The sequence below is a fragment of the Pleurodeles waltl genome, chromosome 10 (assembly GCF_031143425.1).
Source record: "Pleurodeles waltl isolate 20211129_DDA chromosome 10, aPleWal1.hap1.20221129, whole genome shotgun sequence".
NCBI classification, from domain to species: domain Eukaryota; kingdom Metazoa; phylum Chordata; class Amphibia; order Caudata; family Salamandridae; genus Pleurodeles; species Pleurodeles waltl.
Window position 1 is genome coordinate 1,068,861,930 of NC_090449.1, and position 22,684 is coordinate 1,068,884,613.

The window sequence follows — 22,684 nt, forward strand, 5'->3', positions numbered from 1 at the left end:
TCATGCATTCTAGTTTTGTTCGAGTCCCATCCGAGGAGCAGAGCAGTTCCTGATGTCTTCTCTTCCTAACTTTAGCTTCATTGCTTAGTTTTGTTAATATAGTTGATGCTGATTCCTTAGCTTGATGCCCTTTCTAAGTTGGTTCAGCTGACTTAAAGCTCAACTGTGGCTGAGCCAATCCCCGTCACTGCCCTGTGTCAACGCTGACCAGACAGATGTCCACCTTATACAGAAATCGCAGCTTGCCGATCTATTCAGGAGCGGTATACCAAAATGTAATTGTTTTTGTTATAGATTTTTGTTCTTTCTTTTTAAGTACCAACCGCTATTTAGTTTGCGTCCTAGTTAGATGTTTTCTAAATTTACTTTGACTAAATTACTTTTGCATGAAGCCCAAACATGACATTCTAATTGGAGGGTTAGTTAGAGGGTCACGTGTTTACAAATCTTATTAATCAAGGATTGAGTTTATTCACCTGTTAAGTATCGATTTATGCCATCTCTAGCGTTCAGTTATTGATGTTATTAATCTGCACAGTAACTATTGAATGTTTAATGATAAATACTTTGGTTAGACTGAGATTCTTTCACTGCTTTGGTCAGCCTATATTGTTTGTAGATGCTTATCATTTTGTTTTGAGATTCATTAACATGATATTAGCATTGTTAATCTAGGGAAATAAATATTCTAACTTTACTAAAAGTTGTGGTTATTCATGGCCACATGGGTCATGGTGCGTAAGGATTATAGACTTCTAAATGCTGATGAAATTTAATTGACTATGCTGTTCTATTGCTAATTGAGGTTATGAGCCATGATGGAATCACTGTAAGTGTTGTCAAAAAGTCCATTGAACCTCTAACGTGTCCCCTTATAAATAAATTACCAAAGACCAAATAAGGCCAGACGCGCTCACATATGCACAGTATTGTGCATATAACATTGTTTTACTATTCCAAGATGTCTGCCAGGTTTAGAATCAATGTGGCGGCCATCTTAGAGCAGTAAAAGGATGATACTTTATGCACAATACTATTCCAAGAGGCCTGCCTCGTGCAATGGCTAATTTTGTATTTATGTTTGATCACATGCATATGGCTGCCGCGTTAAGGCAGCAACATATTTTCTTCATTTTATATTCTTTTTATTTAGCTTGCATGTATTTGCATAAAAAATCATTAAAACGTCTCGAATTAAATGATCATAGTTGGCAAAGTTAGACCTCCTGGATTTGTGAATGCTAGTTTTACCTTGTGAAACAACAGGCTTGGCCTTACTGGAACACAGGATAACTCAAGGAGGGATGAGGTGCCATTAGCAGACAGAACTCCATGTAAACTCATACAGAGTTACCAAGTGAAGCAGAGAGAACAGGCGAACCAGTCTGTATGCAAATGTGCAATTTAGAGACAGGCCAATGCTAGAAAGGATGGGAACGTTAGGGAAGTGTCAGTCACAGTCTGTTTCCTCCAGCCCTCACAGCTTTCAGAAATGTCCAGAGTTTACTGAAAAGGGTGAGTTATTTCAAGACAAACTGGGCCGTGAGTATCAGGTCCAAACCTGGTAATGGGAGATAACCAAACAAAGGCAGATAGAAGAAGAGATCATATTTTGGGGGCACAGCACCTTAACATAGTGAATACAAGTCTGCCTCAGTTCCAGTAAGGAGTGTGGGTGCTCACTCAGTTGGGCAGAGGTATGCCTGCTTGTAATGTGTGCCTTGCAAAGCCTTTACCACTGAGGTTATGGAGGTGCCATTCTTGTTCAGGGACTGCTTCTGGGGCTCAGGAAATCACACAAGGAGGTACTTGTTTCCACTCTAAAGGACCTAGTGTCATCTTATTCAGTTGTAAACATTACATGCACGGCAGCTGAGCACAACCAACACAGCACTGCCCACTGGGCACCCCACACCAACACAGTTGTATTTTACCTGGATCTCTTGGGGGCAGCAAGGTGGGTCGGGTCTCTGGGCTCCGGCACTGGTCCCCAGATGCAGACCCTGTGGGGAAAGAATAACATGAGCTCAGGACAGAGGCAGCACATGGGCAAAGGTAGGCACTGCTCTCTCAAAAATTAGATGCAACAAGGACGGGAGATGTGTCCACTCACTGCCATATGACTCGTACCTGAGTCGGTATTTAGACAGAATATCGGAAACAAATATATTGTGGAACCGAATATCATGTCAACATTTTTGTGAAGGTAAGTTTGTATAGGTATGTTAAGTTTCACTGTATATAAATCCCACATATGTACCTGGACGATATATATCTCTTCAAGGTACGTAGGTCTGGAGTTAAGAAGAGGGAATCTAGACTTTCCTGTTTGCACTTACCTTCTCGATATTTTGGTCTTCAATATTTTTGCACAATATTCCACCCAAACGATAATTGTGTTTCCAATATTCTGCCAGTGATCCCCTGAATCTTTACTCCCACGTCCTGCCCTCATCCCCTGGGACTGACCTGTCTACCTGCTGGACTTCAGCTCTTGTATCTCAGCCGCTATCGTTTCATCTGCGTGCAACAGGTAGATGGTATTTAGGCGCTTGGTAAACAGTAGGGGTGGGTATAATCGGCATAATTCCCCTAGCATGATTACAGCAAAATTACTCATAATTATGTGAGAAGTGTAATCCAGCATTTAGCGCTAGTTTCTTGTGAAAAATGCACCTTCACATCCAAAATGGGCCAGAGGATGCCTTCCGCGCTAGGAAGACAGCACTAAATGCTACAGGACCCGAACAGCAGCCGCCAGCGGACGCTCGCGCTCCCTTAGTTCATTGTTCCTGCAGTAGGATTGCTGCCCCAAGTTACTCTTAGTTACTCAAACTGGTGTAATTGCATAATTTCAGTAATTTTGCACAATAGGAGTAATGCGTAATTACTGGAATTACTCCAATTGTTCTTCTTAATTAAAGTTTCGCCCAGGCCTAGTTAACAGGAGGCCCTGTCCTGCCTTCCTCCTGAGAGGGATGCTTGGGCTGGGATTGGTTTTCTGAGCACTTTTGTGAAAGGCACCAGAAGAAATATAGGGATTATGTTTAACGCCCTTGTTCTACTGTGGGATGCGTGAAACAAGAGTGCCTCATTACCACAATAAGGGGGAGACCTCGAGACAGAGGCAGGAGCGGGCATACATGAGAAACATTGTATTCCACCAGAATGCCAGCTACAAGATTTAGTGGAGACAAAATATTGTGGAAAAATCTATTAAGGACCAAAATATTGTGGAGTTAAGTATAGATTTACTATACATCACTCCACATATGTATACCTTGATAATGTATATGTCTTCAAGGTACGTTGATGTGGACTTAAGGACAGCAAATCTATACTTACCTATACGCACATACTTTCTCAATAATTTGGTCCTTGATATTTCTGCCACAATAATTTTGCCCATGCGATATTTTTTGCCCTCGATATTCTGACTCACAGCCAAAGCATGGATCTGCAGAGAGCCAAGCCTTAAAGCGTGATTTAGATACTTTTGGACGAGTTACTCTGACACAACGGTGATGGATATCCCGTCCGCCAAAATCTAAATTACTTAGAATATAATGGGATTTGGATTCTGGTGCATGCGATATCCGTCACCGTTGTGATGGAGTAACTTGTCCGCCAGGGTCTAAATCAGGCCCTTCGTATCACATATATTTAATAGGAACTTATCAGGCAGCTGGTCAACAAGGGTCTTATTAAGGATATATTCACTGCTTTTAACTACCTATGTACCTTGATGATATATGTACATCTTTCCACATGTATGGACCCTGACGATCTATATATTGTCAAGATCCACACATGCACAGTTAAGAATAGTAAATCTATCCTCACCCATCTATATTTACCTTGATATTGCACTACTTTTTGATCACACTACTTTGACAGAACAACATTGAAAACTGCATATTCTACTAGAATGTCAGGCTATCAGCTAACCTGACTCTAGCCTTCTTCAGGCGTTGACAAAACTTAAACGGAGAGACTGTCACACAAGCTCTCTGATGTGTCCCCAGTAAAAGTCATCCATGACCACCCGGCAAAGAAAGTCACATGTGCCCAGGACCAGGTAGCCCCACTCAAAACCTTCACAACCAAAGAAGTAAGTAGGAGACTCTTTCACTTAAAAACTCAGAGTGGCCATCTCTGGCACTGAGCTCGCAGAGGATCTCAACACCCACACGCTTACCCTGGAAAGAGCAAGCCGCACTGCTCCAGCCGTACTCCTTGTCTTACAGCACCAGCATCAAGGTGGGATGGAGCAGTGAGCTTCTTGTCAGGGGAGAACCAAAACAAGGGCACAAGATGGAGAGGCTTCCTCACTTAGGGCCTGAGTTATATTTCGGCGGATGACTTACTGTGTCACAAGGGTGACGGATATCCCGTCCACTGAAATATAAATACTATAGGATATAATGGAATTTATATGTCAACAGACAGGATATGCGTCACCGTTATGACAGAGTAACCCATCCACTGAAATCTAAATCAGGCCCTCATTTACTTCACAACCTCTTGGGGGTATCATTTCTGGGGACCAATGGAACTTTAAAGGGGCCTAATGTGGTAGCCACTGTGCCCCTATATGCATTGCCAACTTCTATCCCACTATATACTGGAATCAGAGAGGCCTCCAATGGCGTTCTTCAAAGGCAGCCCCATCCCTGCATGGCCTACCTCCTAGCATCAGCAGTGGTGAGAAAACCAGTCAGAGAGCTCAAACAACCGTAGGGCAGGCGCAGAGAAGCAACCGCGAGTAATGTGCAAGCCAAGGCGTAACCGGGTCTCCGTGCCGAAGCAGTCTGGGAAGAGCAGAACGAGATGGTGACCTGAAGCCGCAGAATGCCAACTACAGTCGCCACCTTGTTCAGAGAAAGATTCCTGCCATTTGTTCGCAATTAGAGATTCTGAAATGCCCAGAAGTTGGGAGTTGAGTGCAAGTATGTGTACAATCCTCTGGATTCCTGTATAACAAGCTCATTCTGTCCTTATTTGTATCACTCATCAGTTTAGCAGCTCCTCTATATACTTGATTTGAATTACTCCTCTATGGCTTGTTTTAAATCTACATTCAAATAGGGAAAAATACCGGCTTTTGCTGATTTTCTCCTGTTTTCTCCAGCCCTTAAAATAAAAATCCTGGGTATGCCAGTATAATATTGGTCAGGCGACACCCGTCCTGCCAACAGAATCTTTCCAGCAAACTTCCTTCCTCGGTCTAGCGCTCCCGGTGGTCTGGAGTGGTACTGCAGTGTCTAGCCTGCACGTGTGTTGCGTATTGCTTTTGGCGCCTTTCTGCGCTCAGCACATCAGCATGTGACTGGCATTTCCTGTGCACATGCCAGGCCTGTGCGACTGCATTAGTGCCCTGGCAGCCCTGCACTCCATGACAGGAAGTCAGGCCAGCCAAAGCCCACAGCTCTGCCAGCACTTTATCCCAAGAGCTGAACACCCTTGTGGACCGGCGTTGTGCCAGCTCTCCACAACCACGTATACTGCTGCAGGGTACGGTTATTTGTACTTTTCTTCTTGAGAAAAGAGAGAGTTGCGAAGGCGAGAGCTCTACTGGCATTAGTCAATCAATCAGCATTTGTAAAGCGCAGCACTGTCACCCCTAGGGGTATCTGGGCGCCGAGGGTGCCAAGTCTCCATCGAACAGCCAGGTCTTGAGTTTATTTCTGACATCTGCCTGGAAGAGTGCTGTTCGGGGGTGGGCGGGGCAGGTCGTTCCAGGTCTTGGTGGCAATGTAGGAGTAGGAGAGGCCCCCGTCAACCAAGGACGGTGGGTAAAGCACGTAGGAGGCAGTGAAATGGCTTCCGGACAACCGCTCATAGCACCGCATCAGCACAACGCATAGTTGGCACTATGGGCAGCTGATTTAGAAGGGATATAAGCCCATCCTTAGTCAGTTACATACTTATGTTGGAGGTTTGCATACTGCCCACAGCGAACTGCATCGCCTCAAAGCGCTTCTATCCTGGCCTTAACACACCAGTTATAAGGAATCCTATGTGGTGGTGTGCATCTCTTCTGGTGATGGCGAGGCGTGAGAATCGAGATGGGTTTCGCTTTCTTCTTCAGAGGCAGATTATTGCAAAGCCACAATGGGCACTGAGCTGGACAGGAGAGGCCCTACGACGCAGAACGTATGCCTGCCTTCCCACAAATATGTAATGCTTACAAGTAGGCTGGTCAACCTTTCCAGTTTTTATAGAGTTTAACAGGTTATGCTACTGGCAAACTTACTGATAGTAAAATTAAGTTACTAAGTCACTAGTAGTAACTTACCTTTGTGAATACTGAAACGTAGTAAAGTTAGACTTTTGGTCTAAGTTAGACCTCTGGTCTAAACTTAGACTTCAGGTCTAAACTTAGACTTTATGTCTAAACTGAAAGCAGAGATGAGGAGACAGAAGCCATATTGAGGCTGTCGGGGTGTCCAACCATAGTGAAGACACATCTGTAGTTCCAGGGGGACAAGGCGGAAAGGAAGATAGGCCGGTGCTGACATCCATCAGGGACAAGGAAACCCAATCAGGGGCTCAGGCAGGTGGGGCTACAAACTCAGGTAGTTCTCATCAAATGGAAACTGACACACACGTCAAGTCTGAGATACTTCTAAGCTTAGAGATGTGATGGACCTTATGTCAGCTATAAAGAGTTTCACTCCACAAAGATGTGGGGTGGCATATTACCTCGGGTACATGGGACTGTAGTCCTCAGAGATGTGACCACCATAAACTGGAGAAAGGTAGGGCAGTTATCAGAAGAGCGATGAGCCATATCTGAGGTATACAGTACCTCAAACCTCAGACGTGGTGGGCCGTACACTACTGTAAGTGTAAGGTTTTGAAAGCCTCAGGAAATTGATGGGCCATATCTCAGGTGGAAGATACCTTAGAGCCCAGTGATGTGATGAATAACATCTAGAGTGTAAGGAAATGCCTCCTTGGCATGGTTGCCCCCTGACTTTTTGCCTTTGCTGATGCTATGTTTACAATTGAAAGTGTGCTGAGGCCTGCTAACCAGGCCCCAGCACCAGTGTTCTTTCCCTAACCTGTACTTTTGTATCCACAATTGGCAGACCCTGGCATCCAGATAAGTCCCTTGTAACTGGTACTTCTAGTACCAAGGGCCCTGATGCCAAGGAAGGTCTCTAAGGGCTGCAGCATGTCTTATGCCACCCTGGAGACCTCTCACTCAGCACAGACACCCTGCTTGCCAGCTTGTGTGTGCTAGTGAGGACAAAACGAGTAAGTCGACATGGCACTCCCCTCAGGGTGCCATGCCAGCCTCTCACTGCCTATGCAGTATAGGTAAGACACCCCTCTAGCAGGCCTTACAGCCCTAAGGCAGGGTGCACTATACCATAGGTGAGGGTACCAGTGCATGAGCATGGTACCCCTACAGTGTCTAAACAAAACCTTAGACATTGTAAGTGCAGGGTAGCCATAAGAGTATATGGTCTGGGAGTTTGTCAAACACGAACTCCACAGCACCATAATGGCTACACTGAAAACTGGGAAGTTTGGTATCAAACTTCTCAGCACAATAAATGCACACTGATGCCAGTGTACATTTTATTGTCAAATACACCCCAGAGGGCACCTTAGAGGTGCCCCCTGAAACTTAACCGACTATCTGTGTAGGCTGACTAGTTTTAGCAGCCTGCCACAAACCGAGACATGTTGCTGGCCCCATGGGGAGAGTGCCTTTGTCACTCTGAGGCCAGTAACAAAGCCTGCACTGGGTGGAGATGCTAACACCTCCCCCAGGCAGGAATTGTCACACCTGGCGGTGAGCCTCAAAGGCTCACCTCCTTTGTGCCAACCCAGCAGGACACTCCAGCTAGTGGAGTTGCCCGCCCCCTCCGGCCAGGCCCCACTTTTGGCGGCAAGGCCGGAGAAAATAATGAGAAAAACAAGGAGGAGTCACTGGCCAGTCAGGACAGCCCCTAAGGTGTCCTGAGCTGAAGTGACTCTAACTTTTAGAAATCCTCCATCTTGCAGATGGAGGATTCCCCCAATAGGGTTAGGATCGTGACCCCCTCCCCTTGGGAGGAGGCACAAAGAGGGTGTACCCACCCTCAGGGCTAGTAGCCATTGGCTACTAACCCCCCAGACCTAAACACGCCCTTAAATTTAGTATTTAAGGGCTACCCTGAACCCTAGAAAATTAGATTCCTGCAACTACAAGAAGGAGGACTGCCCAGCTGAAAACCCCTGCAGCGGAAGACCAGAAGACGACAACTGCCTTGGCTCCAGAAACTCACCGGCCTGTCTCCTGCCTTCCAAAGATCCTGCTCCAGCGACGCCTTCCAAAGGGACCAGCGACCTCGACATCCTCTGAGGACTGCCCTGCTTCGAAAAGACAAGAAACTCCCGAGGACAGCGGACCTGCTCTAAGAAAGGCTGCGACTCTGTTTCCAGCAGCTTTAAAGAACCCTGCAAGCTCCCCGCAAGAAGCGTGAGACTTGCAACACTGCACCCGGCGACCCCGACTCGGCTGGTGGAGATCCGACACCTCAGGCGGGACCCCAGGACTACTCTGATACTGTGAGTACCAAAACCTGTCCCCCCTGAGCCCCCACAGCGCCGCCTGCAGAGGGAATCCCGAGGCTTCCCCTGACCGCGACTCTTTGAACCTAAAGTCCCGACGCCTGGGAGAGACCCTGCACCCGCAGCCCCCAGGACCTGAAGGACCGGACTTTCACTGGAGAAGTGACCCCCAGGAGTCCCTCTCCCTTGCCCAAGTGGAGGTTTCCCCGAGGAATCCCCCCCTTGCCTGCCTGCAGCGCTGAAGAGATCCCGAGATCTCTCATAGACTAACATTGCGAACCCGACGCTTGTTTCTACACTGCACCCGGCCGCCCCCGCGCCGCTGAGGGTGAAATTTCTGTGTGGACCTGTGTCCCCCCCGGTGCCCTACAAAACCCCCCTGGTCTGCCCTCCGAAGACGCGGGTACTTACCTGCAAGCAGACCGGAACCGGGGCACCCCCTTCTCTCCATTCTAGCCTATGTGTTTTGGGCACCACTTTGAACTCTGCACCTGACCGGCCCTGAGCTGCTGGTGTGGTGACTTTGGGGTTGCTCTGAACCCCCAACGGTTGGCTACCTTGGACCAAGAACTAAGCCCTGTAAGTGTCTTACTTACCTGGTTAACCTAACAAATACTTACCTCCCCTAGGAACTGTGAAAATTGCACTGTGTCCACTTTTAAAACAGCTATTTGTGAATAACTTGAAAAGTATACATGCAATTTTGATGATTTAAAGTTCCTAAAGTACTTACCTGCAATACCTTTCGAATGAGATATTACATGTAGAATTTGAACCTGTGGTTCTTAAAATAAACTAAGAAAATATATTTTTCTATACAAAAACCTATTGGCTGGATTTGTCTCTGAGTGTGTGTACCTCATTTATTGTCTGTGTGTATGTACAACAAATGCTTAACACTACTCCTTGGATAAGCCTACTGCTCGACCACACTACCACAAAATAGAGCATTAGTATTATCTCTTTTTACCACTATTTTACCTCTAAGGGGAACCCTTGGACTCTGTGCATGCTATTCCTTACTTTGAAATAGCACATACAGAGCCAACTTCCTACATTGGTGGATCAGCGGTGGGGTACAAGACTTTGCATTTGCTGGACTACTCAGCCAATACCTGATCACACAACAAATTCCAAAATTGTCATTAGAAATTAATTTTTGCAATTTGAAATTTTTCTAAATTCTTAAAAGTCCTGCTAGGGCCTTGTGTGTTAAGTCCCTGTTTAGCATTGTCTTTTAGAGTTTAAAAGTTTGTTAAAAGTTTGAAATTAGATTCTAGAAACAGTTTTAGATTCTTTAAAAAGTCTTCCAACTCTTAGCAAAATAATGTCTGATACAGAGATGAATGTGGTGGAACTCGACACCACACCTTACCTCCATCTTAAGATGAGGGAGCTAAGGTCTCTCTGTAATATCAAAAAAATAACCATTGGCTCCAGACCTACCAAAATTCAGCTCCAGGAGCTGTTGGCAGAGTTTGAAAAAGCCAACCCCTCTGATGATGACCTCACAGAGGAAGAGATTAGTGACTTGGAGGCCAATGTCCCTCCTCCAGTCCTAAATAGGGAGAACAGGACCCCTCAAGTCCTGTCTCCAACTGTGTTAGTCAGAAATAGTGAGTCCCTCACAGGAGGGTCCCACATTTCTGAAATCACTGAGGATGCTCTCAGTGAAGATGACCTCCTGTTAGCCAGGATGGCCAAAAGATTGGCTTTAGAGAGACAGCTCCTAGCCATAGAAAGGGAAAGACAAGAGATGGGCCTAGGACCCATCAATGGTGGCAGCAATATAAATAGGGTCAGAGATTCTCCTGACATGTTAAAAATCCCCAAAGGCATTGTGACAAAATTTGAAGATGGTGATGACATCACCAAGTGGTTCACAGCTTTTGAGAGGGCTTGTGTAACCAGAAAAGTGAACAGATCTCACTGGGGTGCTCTCCTTTGGGAAATGTTCACTGGAAAGTGTAGGGATAGACTCCTCACACTCTCTGGAAAAGATGCAGAATCTTATGACCTCATGAAGGGTACCCTGATTGAGGGCTTTGGATTCTCCACTGAGGAGTACAGGATTAGGTTCAGGGGGGCTCAAAAATCCTCGAGCCAGACCTGGGTTGACTTTGTTGACTACTCAGTGAAAACACTAGATGGTTGGATTCAAGGCAGTGGTGTAAGTAATTATGATGGGCTGTACAATTTATTTGTGAAAGAACACCTATTGAGTAATTGTTTCAATGATAAACTGCATCAGCATCTGGTAGACCTAGGACCAATTTCTCCCCAAGAATTGGGAAAGAAGGCGGACCATTGGGTCAAGACAAGGGTGTCCAAGACTTCAACAGGGGGTGACCAAAAGAAAGGGGTCACAAAGACTCCCCAGGGGAAGGGTGATGAGACAACCAAAACTAAAAATAGTAAAGAGTCTTCTACAGGCCCCCAAAAACCTGCACAGGAGGGTGGGCCCAGAACCTCTTCACAAAACAATGGGTACAAGGGTAAAAACTTTGATCCCAAAAAGGCCTGGTGTCATAGCTGTAAACAGCATGGACACCAAACTGGAGACAAGGCCTGTCCCAAGAAAGGTTCCACTCCAAACTCCCATCCAGGTAACACTGGTATGGCTAGTCTCCAAGTGGGATCAACAGTGTGCCCAGAGCAAATCAGGGTCCACACTGAAGCTACTCTAGTTTCTGAGGGTGGGGTGGATTTAGCCACACTAGCTATCTGGCCGCCTAACATGCAAAAATACAGACAGCAACTCTTAATTAATGGGACTAGAATAGAGGGCCTGAGGGATACAGGTGCCAGTGTCACCATGGTGACAGAGAAACTGGTTTCCCCTGGCCAATACCTGACTGGGAAAACTTACACAGTCACCAACGCTGACAATCAGAGAAAAGTACATCCCATGGCAATGGTTACTTTAGAATGGGGAGGGGTCAATGGCCTGAAACAGGTGGTGGTCTCCTCAAATATCCCAGTGGACTGTCTGCTTGGAAATGACCTGGAGTCCTCAGCATGGGCTGAGGTAGAACTAAAAACCCATGCAGCAATGCTGGGTATCCCTGAACTGGTGTGTGTGAAAACAAGAGCACAATGCAAGGCACAGGGTGAACAAGTAGAGCTGGAGTCTGGAAGAATGGCCCAGCCTACCAAGAGAACAGGAAAGTCAGTTGGGAAACCAGCTACCACACAGCAAAAGAAAGGGAACCTCTCTTCTCAGGAAGAAGTTCTACCCTCTGAGGGAACTGAGCCTTTGGAGCTTGAACCTTATCAGGTTGAGCTCTTAGGCCCAGGGGGACCCTCAAGGGAGGAGCTGTGTAAGGGACAAGAAACCTGTCCCTCTCTTGAAGGCCTTAGGCAGCAAGCTGCTGAAGAGTCCAAAGGCAAGAAAAATGGAACGCATAGGGTCTATTGGGAAGATGGACTCCTGTACACTGAGGCCAGAGACCCCAAACCTGGTGCCACTAGGAGAGTGGTAGTGCCTCAGCTGTTCAGGAAGTTCATCCTAACATTGGCCCATGACATTCCCCTTGCTGGACATTTGGGACAAACCAAGACGTGGGAGAGGTTAGTCAACCACTTCTACTGGCCCAATATGTCCAACATGGTTAAGGAGTTTTGCCTCTCCTGCCCCACCTGTCAAGCCAGTGGTAAGACAGGTGGGCATCCAAAGGCCCCCCTCATTCCACTCCCAGTGGTGGGGGTCCCCTTTGAAAGAGTGGGTGTGGACATAGTTGGTCCACTGGAACCTCCCACAGCCTCAGGAAATATGTATATCCTGGTAGTAGTGGATCATGCTACCAGGTATCCTGAAGCTATTCCCCTTAGGTCGACTACTGCCCCTGCAGTAGCCAAGGCCCTCATTGGTATCTTTACCAGAGTGGGTTTCCCTAAGGAGGTGGTGTCTGACAGAGGTACCAACTTCATGTCAGCATACCTAAAGCACATGTGGAATGAGTGTGGAGTGACTTATAAATTCACTACACCATACCATCCACAGACTAATGGCTTGGTTGAGAGATTCAACAAGACATTAAAAGGCATGATCATGGGGCTCCCAGAAAAACTCAAAAGGAGATGGGATGTCCTCTTGCCATGTCTGCTTTTCGCTTACAGAGAGGTGCCACAGAAGGGAGTAGGATTCTCACCCTTTGAACTTCTGTTTGGTCATCCTGTAAGAGGACCACTTGCTCTTGTTAAAGAAGGCTGGGAGAGACCTCTCCATGAGCCTAAGCAAGACATAGTGGACTATGTACTTGGCCTTCGCTCTAGAATGGCAGAGTACATGGAAAAGGCAACCAAAAACCTTGAGGCTAGCCAACAACTCCAGAAGTTTTGGTATGACCAAAAGGCTGCACTGGTTGAGTTCCAACCAGGGCAGAAAGTCTGGGTTCTGGAGCCTGTGGCTCCCAGGGCACTCCAGGACAAATGGAGTGGCCCTTACCCAGTACTAGAAAGGAAGAGTCAGGTCACCTACCTGGTGGACCTGGGCACAAGCAGGAGCCCCAAGAGGGTGATCCATGTGAACCGCCTTAAGCTCTTCCATGACAGGGCTGATGTCAATCTGTTGATGGTAACGGATGAGGATCAGGAGGCAGAGAGTGAACCTCTCCCTGATCTTCTGTCATCAGACCCAAAAGATGGCACAGTAGATGGAGTGATCTACTCAGACACCCTCTCTGGCCAACAGCAAGCTGATTGTAGGAGAGTCCTACAACAGTTTCCTGAACTCTTCTCCTTAACCCCTGGTCAGACACACCTGTGTACCCATGATGTGGACACAGGAGACAGCATGCCTGTCAAGAACAAAATCTTTAGACAATCTGACCATGTTAAGGAAAGCATCAAGGTGGAAGTCCACAAGATGCTGGAATTGGGAGTAATTGAGCGCTCTGACAGCCCCTGGGCTAGCCCAGTGGTCTTAGTCCCCAAACCTCACACCAAAGATGGAAAGAAAGAGATGAGGTTTTGTGTGGACTACAGAGGGCTCAATTCTGTCACCAAGACAGATGCTCATCCAATTCCAAGAGCTGATGAGCTCATTGATAAATTAGGTGCTGCCAAATTCTTAAGTACCTTTGACTTGACAGCAGGGTACTGGCAAATAAAAATGGCACCTGGAGCAAAAGAAAAGACAGCATTCTCCACACCTGATGGGCATTATCAGTTTACTGTTATGCCCTTTGGTTTAAAGAATGCCCCTGCCACCTTCCAAAGGTTGGTGAATCAAGTCCTTGCTGGCTTGGAGTCCTTTAGCACAGCTTATCTTGATGATATTGCTGTCTTTAGCTCCACCTGGCAGGATCACCTGGTCCACCTGAAGAAGGTTTTGAAGGCTCTGCAATCAGCAGGCCTCTCTATCAAGGCATCCAAATGCCAGATAGGGCAGGGAACTGTGGTTTACTTGGGCCACCTTGTAGGTGGAGGCCAAGTTCAGCCACTCCAACCCAAGATCCAGACTATTCTGGACTGGGTAGCTCCAAAAACCCAGACTCAAGTCAGGGCATTCCTTGGCTTGACTGGGTATTACAGGAGGTTTGTGAAGGGATATGGATCCATTGTGACAGCCCTCACTGAACTCACCTCCAAGAAAATGCCCAAGAAAGTGAACTGGACTGTGGAATGCCAACAGGCCTTTGACACCCTGAAACAAGCAATGTGCTCAGCACCAGTTCTAAAAGCTCCAGATTATTCTAAGCAGTTCATTGTGCAGACTGATGCCTCTGAACATGGGATAGGGGCAGTTTTGTCCCAAACAAATGATGATGGCCTTGACCAGCCTGTTGCTTTCATTAGCAGGAGGTTACTCCCCAGGGAGCAGCGTTGGAGTGCCATTGAGAGGGAGGCCTTTGCTGTGGTTTGGTCCCTGAAGAAGCTGAGACCATACCTCTTTGGGACTCACTTCCTAGTTCAAACTGACCACAGACCTCTCAAATGGCTGATGCAAATGAAAGGTGAAAATCCTAAACTGTTGAGGTGGTCCATCTCCCTACAGGGAATGGACTTTATAGTGGAACACAGACCTGGGACTGCCCATGCCAATGCAGATGGCCTTTCCAGGTTCTTCCACTTAGAAAATGAAGACTCTCTTGGGAAAGGTTAGTCTCATCCTCTTTCGTTTGGGGGGGGGTTGTGTAAGGAAATGCCTCCTTGGCATGGTTGCCCCCTGACTTTTTGCCTTTGCTGATGCTATGTTTACAATTGAAAGTGTGCTGAGGCCTGCTAACCAGGCCCCAGCACCAGTGTTCTTTCCCTAACCTGTACTTTTGTATCCACAATTGGCAGACCCTGGCATCCAGATAAGTCCCTTGTAACTGGTACTTCTAGTACCAAGGGCCCTGATGCCAAGGAAGGTCTCTAAGGGCTGCAGCATGTCTTATGCCACCCTGGAGACCTCTCACTCAGCACAGACACCCTGCTTGCCAGCTTGTGTGTGCTAGTGAGGACAAAACGAGTAAGTCGACATGGCACTCCCCTCAGGGTGCCATGCCAGCCTCTCACTGCCTATGCAGTATAGGTAAGACACCCCTCTAGCAGGCCTTACAGCCCTAAGGCAGGGTGCACTATACCATAGGTGAGGGTACCAGTGCATGAGCATGGTACCCCTACAGTGTCTAAACAAAACCTTAGACATTGTAAGTGCAGGGTAGCCATAAGAGTATATGGTCTGGGAGTTTGTCAAACACGAACTCCACAGCACCATAATGGCTACACTGAAAACTGGGAAGTTTGGTATCAAACTTCTCAGCACAATAAATGCACACTGATGCCAGTGTACATTTTATTGTCAAATACACCCCAGAGGGCACCTTAGAGGTGCCCCCTGAAACTTAACCGACTATCTGTGTAGGCTGACTAGTTTTAGCAGCCTGCCACAAACCGAGACATGTTGCTGGCCCCATGGGGAGAGTGCCTTTGTCACTCTGAGGCCAGTAACAAAGCCTGCACTGGGTGGAGATGCTAACACCTCCCCCAGGCAGGAATTGTCACACCTGGCGGTGAGCCTCAAAGGCTCACCTCCTTTGTGCCAACCCAGCAGGACACTCCAGCTAGTGGAGTTGCCCGCCCCCTCCGGCCAGGCCCCACTTTTGGCGGCAAGGCCGGAGAAAATAATGAGAAAAACAAGGAGGAGTCACTGGCCAGTCAGGACAGCCCCTAAGGTGTCCTGAGCTGAGGTGACTCTAACTTTTAGAAATCCTCCATCTTGCAGATGGAGGATTCCCCCAATAGGGTTAGGATCGTGACCCCCTCCCCTTGGGAGGAGGCACAAAGAGGGTGTACCCACCCTCAGGGCTAGTAGCCATTGGCTACTAACCCCCCAGACCTAAACACGCCCTTAAATTTAGTATTTAAGGGCTACCCTGAACCCTAGAAAATTAGATTCCTGCAACTACAAGAAGGAGGACTGCCCAGCTGAAAACCCCTGCAGCGGAAGACCAGAAGACGACAACTGCCTTGGCTCCAGAAACTCACCGGCCTGTCTCCTGCCTTCCAAAGATCCTGCTCCAGCGACGCCTTCCAAAGGGACCAGCGACCTCGACATCCTCTGAGGACTGCCCTGCTTCGAAAAGACAAGAAACTCCCGAGGACAGCGGACCTGCTCCAAGAAAGGCTGCGACTCTGTTTCCAGCAGCTTTAAAGAACCCTGCAAGCTCCCCGCAAGAAGCGTGAGACTTGCAACACTGCACCCGGCGACCCCGACTCGGCTGGTGGAGATCCGACACCTCAGGCGGGACCCCAGGACTACTCTGATACTGTGAGTACCAAAACCTGTCCCCCCTGAGCCCCCACAGCGCCGCCTGCAGAGGGAATCCCGAGGCTTCCCCTGACCGCGACTCTTTGAACCTAAAGTCCCGACGCCTGGGAGAGACCCTGCACCCGCAGCCCCCAGGACCTGAAGGACCGGACTTTCACTGGAGAAGTGACCCCCAGGAGTCCCTCTCCCTTGCCCAAGTGGAGGTTTCCCCGAGGAATCCCCCCCTTGCCTGCCTGCAGCGCTGAAGAGATCCCGAGATCTCTCATAGACTAACATTGCGAACCCGACGCTTGTTTCTACACTGCACCCGGCCGCCCCCGCGCCGCTGAGGGTGAAATTTCTGTGTGGACCTGTGTCCCCCCCGGTGCCCTACAAAACCCCCCTGGTCTGCCCTCCGAAGACGCGGGTACTTACCTGCAAGCAGACCGGAACCGGGGCACCCCCTTCTCTCCATTCTAGCCTATGTGTTTTGGGCACCACTTTGAACTCTGCACCTGACCGGCCCTGAGCTGCTGGTGTGGTGACTTTGGGGTTGCTCTGAACCCCCAACGGTTGGCTACCTTGGACCAAGAACTAAGCCCTGTAAGTGTCTTACTTACCTGGTTAACCTAACAAATACTTACCTCCCCTAGGAACTGTGAAAATTGCACTGTGTCCACTTTTAAAACAGCTATTTGTGAATAACTTGAAAAGTATACATGCAATTTTGATGATTTAAAGTTCCTAAAGTACTTACCTGCAATACCTTTCGAATGAGATATTACATGTAGAATTTGAACCTGTGGTTTTTAAAATAAACTAAGAAAAGATATTTTTCTATACAAAAACCTATTGGCTGGATTTGTCTCTGAGTGTGTGTACCTCATTTATTGTCTGTGTGTATGTACAACAAATGCTTAACACTACTCCTTGGATAAGCCTACTGCTCGACCACACTACCACAAAATAGAGCATTAGTATTATCTCTTTTTACCACTATTTTACCTCTAAGGGGAACCCTTGGACTCTGTGCATGCTATTCCTTACTTTGAAATAGCACATACAGAGCCAACTTCCTACATAGAGGATATGGTGTCTCAGCACTCAAAGATATGATGGGTCATTTGCCAGGTTGCAGAGCTCTGAGGGGTGTCCAAGGTGATTTAAATGTCCTGATCTCAGGGCACTAGTATCTAGCCTTATGGATCAGTTGGACTAGATCTCACATACAAAGTAACTCAGATCTCAGAAAAGTGACAGAGCATATTTCAAGTAAATTTCCCAAAGGGCTGCTGATAACACAACAAGCTCAATTTACAAGTGCAAGCTAAAATTTGCATTAAGAATATGCGAATTTACACTCACAAAGGCATTTGCTCAGATGTTATGTTACACCAGCATGAGCGAATGTGCTCCCAGGGGTGTGTTTGGGGTACCCTACGAGGGCGCTGTCTGCCTCAGAAGGTGAACACCCACCAGAATTGAGGTTGTGCGTATCACAGAGGTTTGGCAAGTAGTTCCCCACCCTGGATATGTTCAGGGATTTACTCCCTGCAAGAAGTAAATCAAGACGCAAAGCATCGGTAGGAAGCCCCTCGAGATTGCTAGCAGCACAAGGGAAGAGATTTCTCTTAAGGGCAAACATTTTCATTTTTCCTGAGAAGTAAGAGAGTTCCATGAGCGACCCCCCTTGGATAGCACATTTACACATGCACACGTAGACACCTGCTGCATGCACACGTGCATACATTGTTTGTGCATGTGCGCAACCTGAAGTTCACAAACAATTCCTGAAGTGCTCCTGGGAAACTGCCCAGCTTCCAAAGAGTACCCCTGCATGTGCCGGTGAGAATCACAAGGGTTTAAAATGTACCCCAAAGGAAGATGGAATTCTGCAGGAGTGCATTTCTAACTCTTTGGGAAGTGTTCCTGGAGCGTGGGAGATGTTGTGGGCTTCGTGTGAGACATGATGCCTCACTTCACATCTGGAGCCCATCGCCTCAGACGCCGCTCTTCCAAACTGTGGACACTGCCTGAGTTCAGGGCATAAAGTGCTCGTTTCATGGCCAAAACCGCCATCATCTGCTGTTGACGTTCACGGGCTGAAGGGCATGTGTTAGAGCCACAGAACTGGACGCGTCTTCCTATTTAAGGATAAAAGGCCTGAGAGTCCTTCCAGATGTGGCCGGCTGCCCGGCTCTGACGTCACGCAGCCCTGGTACTGTCAGCCCGTCCCTTGAAGGATTAATGCGGGATGTTGTTGTCAGGCCCTGCCCGGCCTCCAGATCCTGAGCTCGGGGGCGCTGGGCCCCGCCAGAAGTCATTTCAATAATGGATGTTTATTGCCGTTTTTCATTTGTGCAAAAGTCTCGGATTTGCTGTTTTTTGGATGACATTCAAATTTCAAGTAGAAAGAAAAATTATAACAAAAGGGAACTGTTGTGATGCCTTATTTATGCCCACATGTTATTATGGTGTCATTTATTGTCAGTTTCTTTTATGCATGCGCTTCGAAGCCTGATCATTCCGACAAGTAGGCGCTATTTAAAGTAAATGCGGATACGAAAGTGGAGAGTCGAGGCTCTGACTATTATGAGAACTCGGTAATACTGAAGGCGAACTGCAAGGGCAAGTCAGCCCCTGCTTATGGAGGACAGGACCAGTGCGGAGCCAGGGGTCTGGCTTGGCTCCGAGAGCCAGAACGCGAGCCGAGCCGAGCCATCAAAAGGTTTAGCATGTAAATTGCACAAAAAACGATAAATAAGAAAAAACTCTCAAATTGTAAATATTGTGTCTTGCGTGCTTGCGTTTTGCTTTAAAGCACTACAGTATGTCAATCACTGCATTTACATGTGTTACCTTTCATAGTTTTTGTGAGAAAGTAGCCTCTTTCTAGCCTTGTTACCCCCACTTTTGGCCTGTTTGTGAGTGTATGTCAGGGTGTTTTCACTGTCTCACTGGGATCCTGCTAGCCAGGGCCCAGTGCTCATAGTGAAAACCCTATGTTTTCAGTATGTTTGTTATGTGTCACTGGGACCCTGCTAGTCAGGACCCCAGTGCTCATAAGTTTGTGGCCTACATGTATGTGTTCCCTGTGTGATGCCTAACTGTCTCACTGAGGCTCTGCTAACCAGAACCTCAGTGGTTATGCTCTCTCATTTCTTTCCAAATTGTCACTAACAGGCTAGTGACCAATTTTACCAATTTACATTGGCATACTGGAACACCCTTATAATTCCCTAGTATATGGTACTGAGGTACCCAGGGTATTGGGGTTCCAGGACATCCCTATGGGCTGCAGCATTTCTTTTGCCACCCATAGGGAGCTCTGACAATTCTTACACAGGCCTGCCACTGCAGCCTGAGTGAAATAACGTCCACGTTATTTCACAGCCATTTTACACTGCACTTAAGTAACTTATAAGTCACCTATATGTCTAACCTTTACCTGGTAAAGGTTAGGTGCAAAGTTACTTAGTGTGAGGGCACCCTGGCACTAGCCAAGGTGCCCCCACATTGTTCAGGGCCAATTCCCCGGACTTTGTGAGTGCGGGGACACTATTACACGCGTGCACTACATATAGGTCACTACCTATATGTAGCTTCACAATGGTAACTCCGAATATGGCCATGTAACATGTCTATGATCATGGAATTGCCCCCTCTATGCCATCCTGGCATAGTTGGCACAATCCCATGATCCCAGTGGTCTGTAGCACAGACCCTGGTACTGCCAAACTGCCTTTCCTGGGGTTTCACTGCAGCTGCTGCTGCTGCCAACCCCTCAGACAGGTTTCTGCCCCCCTGGGGTCAAGCCAGGCTTGTCCCAGGATGGCAGAACAAAGGACTTCCTCTGAGAGAGGGTGTTACACCCTCTCCCTTTGGAAAATGGTGTGAAGGCAGGGGAGGAGTAGCCTCCCCCAGCCTCTGGAAATGCTTTCTTGGGCACAGATGTGCCCAATTCTGCATAAGCCAGTCTACACCGGTTCAGGGGACCCCTTAGCCCTGCTCTGGCGCGAAACTGGACAAAGGAAAGGGGAGTGACCACTCCCCTGACCTGCACCTCCCCTGGGAGGTGTCCAGAGCTCCTCCAGTGTGCTCCAGACCTCTGCCATCTTGGAAACAGAGGTGCTGCCGGCACACTGGACTGCTCTGAGTGGCCAGGGCCAGCAGGTGACGTCAGAGACTCCTTCTGATAGGCTCCTTCAGGTGTTGCTAGCCTATCCTCTCTCCTAAGTAGCCAAACCCTCTTTTCTGGCTATTTAGGGTCTCTGCTTTGGGGATTTCCTTAGATAACGAATGCAAGAGCTCATCCGAGTTCCTCTGCATCTCTCTCTTCACCTTCTGCCAAGGAATCGACTGCTGACCGCGCTGGAAGCCTGCAAACCTGCAACAAAGTAGCTAAGACGACTACTGCAACTCTGTAACGCTGATCCTGCCGCCTTCTCGACTGTTTTCCTGGTGGTGCATGCTGTGGGGGTAGTCTGCCTCCTCTCTGCACTAGAAGCTCCGAAGAAATCTCCCGTGGGTCGACGGAATCTTCCCCCTGCAACCGCAGGCACCAAAAAGCTGCATTACCGGTCCCTTGGGTCTCCTCTCAGCATGACGAGCGAGGTCCCTCGAATCCAGCAACTCTGTCCAAGTGACTCCCACAGTCCAGTGACTCTTCAGTCCAAGTTTGGTGGAGGTAAGTCCTTGCCTCACCTCGCTAGACTGCATTGCTGGGAAACGCGACTTTTGCAGCTACTCCGGCCCCTGTGCACTTCCGGTGGAAATCCTTCGTGCACAGCCAAGCCTGGGTCCACGGCACTCTAACCTGCATTGCACGACTTTCTAAGTTGGTCTCCGGCGACGTGGGACTCCTTTGTGTAACTTCAGGTGAGCACTGTTTCACGCATCCTCGTAGTGCCTGTTTCTGGCACTTCTCCAGGTGCTACCTGCTGCTGAGAGGGCTGTTTGTCTTGCTCGACGTCCCCTCTCTCTCCTGGTCCAATTTGCGATGTCCTGGTCCCTCCAGGGCCACAGCAGCGTCCAAAAATGCTAACTGCACGATTTGCAGCTAGCAAGGCTTATTGGCGTTCTTTTGGCGGGAAAACACTTCTGCACAACTCTCCACGGCGAGAGGGATCCGTCCACCAAAGGGGAAGTCTCTAGCCCTTTTTGTTCCTGCAGAAACCTCAGCTTCTTCTGTCCAGTAGAAGCTTCTTTGCATCCACAGCTGGCATTTCCTGGGCATATGCCCATCTCCGACTTGCTTGTGACTTTTGGACTTGGTCCCCTTGTTCCACAGGTACCCTAGATTGGAAATCCACAGTTGTTGCATTGATGGTTTGTGTCTTTCCTGCATTATTCCTCTAACACGACTTCTTTGTCCTTAGGGGAACTTTAGTGCACTTTGTACTCAATTTTCAGGGTCTTGGGGAGGGCTAATTTTCTAACTCTCACTATTTTCTAATAGTCCCAGCGACCCTCTACAAGGTCACATAGGTTTGGGGTCCATTCGTGGTTCGCATTCCACTTTTGGAGTATATGGTTTGTGTTGCCCCTATCCCTATGTGTCCCCATTGCATCCTATTGTAACTATACATTGTTTGCACTGTTTTCTAAGACTATACTGCATATTTTTGCTATTGTGTATATATATCTTGTGTATATTTCCTATCCTCTCACTGAGGGTACACTCTAAGATACTTTGGCATATTGTCATAAAAATAAAGTACCTTTATTTTTAGTATAACTGTGTATTGTGTTTTCTTATGATATTGTGCAAGTGACCCTTGTGGTACTGTAGTAGCTTCACATGTCTCCTAGTTCAGCCTAAGCTGCTCTGCTAAGCTACCATTATCTATCAGCCTAAGCTGCTAGACACCCTATACACTAATAAGGGATAACTGGGCCTGGTGCAAGGTGCAAGTACCCCTTGGTACTCACTACAAGCCAGTCCAGCCTCCTACAGTTTTCAAACACGAATTCCCCACAGCATTGGCAGGGCGCTGCCCCAATCAGGGTGGCGCAGAGCTTAGGACCCGGGGCCTCTGTGGCCTGGGCCCTGTGCGCCGGTCTTGCATCTAGTGGATCAGGCACTTCCCCCTTCTTGCCTCGCGAGGCGAGAGGGCAGAGGAGTAGGATCCTGTGAGTCGCGTGGGGGCGTGTCACTTCCAGCCGCCATTCCACATCCATTGAGGGGGTATTTAAGTACCCCCCCAGATCAAGCCTCAGCCTTTTCTTGGATGCGGCGTAGGCGGCCCAGACCAGTGACCGGCGTTACCCACCCTCCCATCCCTTGGATATGAGACTTTGAGACGAGGCGTGAGATAAGATACTAAATTCACCATAAGCAACAGAGGGGTCCCCAAGGCAGGGTCCCCTAGATACACC

At 48.1% G+C, this 22,684-nt stretch overlaps 1 protein-coding gene across 1 annotated transcript in view; it reads right to left on the reverse strand.

Moving 5' to 3' along the window:
* Positions 1 to 22,684, reverse strand: part of LOC138262246 (uncharacterized) — a 103,709-nt gene that overhangs the window by 59,093 nt on the left and 21,932 nt on the right. Inside the window, exon 2 of the mRNA XM_069212111.1 lies at positions 1,935 to 2,003. The gene's annotated coding sequence lies outside the window, so the exon portion shown is untranslated. The remainder of the gene's footprint in view (positions 1 to 1,934; positions 2,004 to 22,684) is intronic.